A 5521-nucleotide genomic window follows, 5' to 3' on the forward strand; every position below is an offset into this window, starting at 1 on the left:
ACCTGGCCCCAGAGCAGAGCCCCCGAGCCCCCCCCCCCCTCCTGTAGCTCTGCTGTCGGAACTGTCGCCGGCCCAGCTGTCACCCAGGGGCCCTTTTGGTGAGCGATTGATGAGATTTCTGAGATGTGAGTCTTTCCTCCAGGCCCAGCCTAGCTGCTTTGCCATTGAAAAACAAACACATGTTTGATGTTCAAGCCACTCTCTTGCCATGAAAGGCTGTGTCTCCCTGGTGCCCTGCTCCTTGGTGGTTGGAGAGAAAGTGTGATAAAAAGCAAAAGCCATATCCTTTGAAGATAATTCACACCTCCGCCAATAGATGCGGCATAGCGGCTGGAGACGGCCCCCACTGAACCGCTCCACATTAAAGGATGTGCGTGTCATAAAACTAATCAGTGCTGCTCGGTGGCACCTGGTGGCTGTGTTTTAGGCCTGGAATGGGTTCACATGAAATTTATAAGGATTTCTGCTGAGCCCCAAGTATCCCTAGGATTCTCTTTACAACTTGGGGATACTTAAAAGTATGATCCGTCTCAGAGGAAAATGCCAGGCTGTCAGTGAGAAGTGTGCCCTCCCTCCAAGGATCTGCTAGGGCAGTAAAATGCTAGAGGATATGGCAAAGGATGGGCAGGAAGGGAGAAACACTTCAGAGTGTGCACCTGCAGTGCATTCCAAGTGTATGTTTCACACACACTTACTGATTACCTCAACCTCCACTTCCATGCTAAGTGAAGTCATCTCCTCCTTGTAATCTACTTCCTCCAGATGGGGCACCAGCAATAGCCCAAAGAATTCCACCCAAGTCTAGCTTGTACTAAAGGAGCAAGAATAAGGGGTTACTTATAGGAGTAGAGGTGACCCAAAGCAGTCTCATCACCAAAAATCTAACCCTAGCATCAATGACCACTTCCCCATAGGTGCACAGACGGAGTCCCTCCTTCAGTTAAACTTCCACATACTATGTACTCTAGCACCTCCCCAGACCATAAGGCCATGCGCATCTGGGGCAGAATTAAGTCAGGATAGGAGGGAGGCACAGAGGGAGTGTGGATAATCTCAAGGCAGGGTCAGATGGCCTTCCCCCTCCTCCCATGATGGGATGTCAGCACTTTCAAGGAGTCACAGCTGCTCTGATGAAGATGATGATGGCTGTCATGTTCAGAAGACAGCATTTGCCATCATTATGACAGAATGGAAGTCAGGCACATGACTTGTCCAAAGGCAGGATTGGTTGACTCCAGAGCTCGGGAAACAAGAAGCTAAAGAGGTATGAGGCATCCACTGGGGACAGTAGGGCTAGGCTGAGGCTGATCGTGGTCTCTGTAGACTTCAGGTAGCTCTGAGATCTGCACTGCAATAGAAGAGGACAGTGGCAATGGGTTTAGGTGCCAGTTAAGGTGGGTGGGTATTAGTCAGCTCTGAAGACCACAGACCTACAAGGAAGTGACAGAAGCCCCTCTTCTGGGGAAATTCTGACCCTACAAGAGTTTGAGGTGGTACTTCAGTGGAAAAGACGTTCAATACAGCCCCTGCCACCCTCCCCACCCTTCTCACTGGCTCTTATACACAGCATGGCGTTTGGCGTGCTACAACCTCTCTGACCTTCCATTTGCTTTGTAAACTAGAGAGAGTAACAACCAGTGTGAAGTATTTGGGGAAAGCGGTGAATGAAATGATGTATGTAAAATGGTTGGTAAACACTAAAGCTCTGTCAAGCATGGGGATTGCTATCACATCCCCTCTCTGGAACTTTTTATAGATAATTCCACACAGAGACAGAGGAATGGACCAAATGACTTACTGTGGTGACTCCTTACACCAGAAGTAGTTACTCAAAGCTTGGAAATGAAGCCAAGCTATTTTCAGGGGTCATTAATTTCATCATTTTCATGAAAAGCTTAGCCTAAAACAACATTCTTCTTTCCCTCTTCATCTTCTTCCTGTCCTCAGCAAAACATATCCATGAAACACTTGGGTCCATTTCCTGTCCTTTTTGATGCTGATGGGCAAGTCATGGTCAGCCTCCTCCTTCTGCCAGGAAGGGACACAGTTAGGATAATCAGAGAGGGCCACAACACTGAAGGGGAGAGGGGCTCAGGATTTGGGACTTTTATCTCTGGAACATTTAATGTCATAAGAGTCGAGGCATCCCTTTTCTGAGGGCACGTAAGGAAACAAAGATCTGGTCTACAGTTACTATAGCAGATTCCCACTCAAGAACAGAAGGGTCAGGGACAACATACACACACCACTCATCTTTCCATGAGCATTGTCAATAGCTTTCTCCTTTCATTAAATGAGAGATAATATCAATTTAAAAAAAAACAATTATTATATATTTGCAGGGAGAGAGAGAAATGAAATTGTCAGTGCCTCATCTCTGCAACCGACCTCCAGATGTGCGTGAGTCTGAGGAACTAAACCTGAAAGTCAGGCTTCTGAGTAAGAGTTCTAAGCCACTGAGCCACCTCTTCAGCCCCTAGAGAGCATCACTTTTTAACAATCACTAATATGCAGCCAAATTCATTCCTGGTGTGGCGTTTTAGGGAAGACTGCACATGCTAACCTGCTTGATTTAACTTACAAAGACAAAAGATCCCAGTCCGTGGTTTGGTGGGGGTAGGCCCCTTGCATTTAGGCCTCTCTTGGGAAGAAGAGCACATCACAGCAGGAGCACTGGGCAGAGCTGCTCAGCACATGACCAGGAAGAAGAAAGAAGAGGAGGATGAGGAGGAAGAAGAGGAGGAGGAACAGGGACCCAGATTCCACAATCCACTTCCAGAGTATACTCCCAACAATCAGATGACCTCCCACTCACCCCACCTCATAAGGTTTCCATCACCTCCCAATACCTCCAAGCTGTGGAACTTAACATTTGGACCTTTGGAGAGTCTCCAGATCCAAAGTGCAGAAGTTCGATCAGACCACAGCTTCTGTTCAGTTATAAGCCACAGCTGGGAGTGACCACGCCAGGCCACTCAGCCTCCCTCTTGTACGTGCTCTTTATGGAGGCTCCCAATACGAGGGACGGGCGCTCTCCCCTGAGGATGGAAGACCACAGCAGGGGAATGGCGCCTTGAATACGGCTCTTGCCACTCAAGCCTGAGTACTGGAGTTCAGATCTGCAGACCCCACAAAACACCAGAAGCTGGACACCGCGGCAGGCTTCTACAATCCCACCCAAGTGAGAAGCAGAGGCAGAAGTTCCCAGAAGGCCAGCCATCCTGGTGAATGCAGCAATGAGCAACAAGACTAGAATAAGAGACTCTGCCTTAAGGTGTAAGGTAAGGACTGACACCCCCCAAAATTGTCCTCTCAGCTCCACAAGTATGCCATACTTACCTGAGCACAAATACACAATACACACACACACCGTCAAAAATTTAAAATATGAACCGGGCGTGGTGGCGCACGCCTTTAATCCCAGCACTCGGGAGGCACAGGTAGGAGGATTGCCATGAGTTCAAGGCCACCCTGAGACTCCATAGTGAATTCCAGGTCAACCTGGGCTACAGTGAGACCCTACCTCAGAAAACCAAAAAAAAAAAAAAAAACTTAAAATATGAATTTTAAAAAGATGAAAAGACAGGGCTCTGTCTCAAGTCGCAGCTGTAACCCACAGCTGCCTGGCCCCAGTGGCACATGGGAATGACATATACTGAAAATTCAGAGGGTGGAAAATCCACTGAGCCATGAGAGTGACTAGGGAAGCTCTGAAGAGGCCAGAGGGAAATTCACACAGCCTCTGATGTCTTCCCAGTACATTGGGAGCTGTGGGTGGATGACTTGTTTGCATATAATAAGCCTATGAGCATCTCAGTGTTGGAAGAAATTTTCCAGTTGCTCCTTGAGTGCCCCAGTCTCAGGAGTAGGAAACATCAGTGCCTACAAAGACAGACTGTTCAATACAGCCCTGGATTTTAAACTTGAACCTAACTGCCAAAATGTAATATGTAGTCCTTTGCACTGTGAAATCATTTCTACTCTTAAAAGAATGTTTTCATGTTAGGGCTATATCACCTAGGATTTATCCACAGGAATAATTTTCATTCCGAACTGACTAAGCTCAGTTCTCACACAAAGTCCAGGAACATTGTTAAAGGCCATACAAGAGTCTAAGCAGAGGCAGGCCTTGGATCCCAAGCTTTCCAGCCAAGCCCCGGCAGGAGACATATTTGTCGGCAGTGACTCCCACATCAAGATGGAAGGCCAGGATTGATGGCAGTTTGTCAGATGTCTGCAGGTCCTCAGAGGACAGGACAGGCATTAGAAAAGTACAGCATAGGGCTGTTAAGCAGTTAAGGCGCTTGCCAGCAATGCCAAAGGACCCAGGTTCAATTCCCCAGTAGCCATGTAAAGCCAGATGCACAAGGCGGTTTAGGTGCTGGAGTTCTCTCTCAAATAAATAAAATAAAAAATAAGCCCATTATGGTGGCGCACGCCTTTAATCCCAGCACTTGGGAGGCAGAGGGGAGAGGATCAGCATGCGTTCGAGGCCACCCTGAGACTGCAGAGTGAATTCCAGGTCAGCCAAAGAAAAGAAGAGAAAAGTGTAGCATAGTAAATGGATTAGAGAAGTCCCTGGAAGGTGAAGCCAGTGGAAGCTCTGGTCCCAGCAGTGTCTCCAGTCTGTCTGCAGGGGTCTCCTTAAAGCTGCCTTTCCCTAGGGTGCAGCGACTGCGACCGACCCCGCTACTTGTGCCTCTCTCCTCTGAACAGAAACCCAAACAGAATAAGAAAAGCGTTCAAAGCCCATGTGTGGCTGGCTCCCAGCCTCAGGAGAAGAGGCAGGAGGAGAGTGAATTTGAAGCCAGCTTAGGATACACAGTAAGCAAGACCTGTTTCAAAAATAATAAAATAAAAGGGACTCTTTCAATACACAGGAAATTGAGTTGTAGGTTGAATGTCGTCACTGTTACCTGACCCACTGTAAATGATGCCAAGCCTCAATTCCAACTAGGGGTACCTGCTTCAGGAAGGGAGCTAATGTGAAAAAATGAATCTGATGTCCAGGTGAAGGGTGTGGAGATAAGCAGTGTTGATTGGATGTCTACCATGTGTACGGTGTGCTGAACCATTCGCTGTGAGCGTTGCCATTTAACACTCTCCATGCGCCTCGCTCTGCCTGCTCAGTTCTAGCCCAAGACAGCCGGAAATGAGTCTGACAGTGAGCAGCGAAGACCGTGCTCTGACCAAGCTTGTGAATAGTAGGGCTGGCTGGGCAACATACGGACCCCTGTCTACCCTGGAAATGCAAGACTGCTCAAACACCATTACATTTTTTTGAAAATAAGTATTTATTATGTTGAACAACACTTTTTCACTGTCAACTTTTATTGATAATTTTCACAAATGAAGATACTGTAATTTGAGCAGAATTCATTCCAGTACCTTCTTTTGTCCCCCACCTTACCCACTCCCCCTTCACTGAGCTCCTTCTTGTCTGTGACCCTCTTCAGTTTGATTTTCATTGTCTTACTGCTAGCACATGTGATGTCTTCAGCATAAGGTCTTACTATCTGGT

The sequence above is a fragment of the Jaculus jaculus genome, chromosome 1 (assembly GCF_020740685.1).
Source record: "Jaculus jaculus isolate mJacJac1 chromosome 1, mJacJac1.mat.Y.cur, whole genome shotgun sequence".
Classification (NCBI taxonomy): Eukaryota; Metazoa; Chordata; class Mammalia; order Rodentia; family Dipodidae; genus Jaculus; species Jaculus jaculus.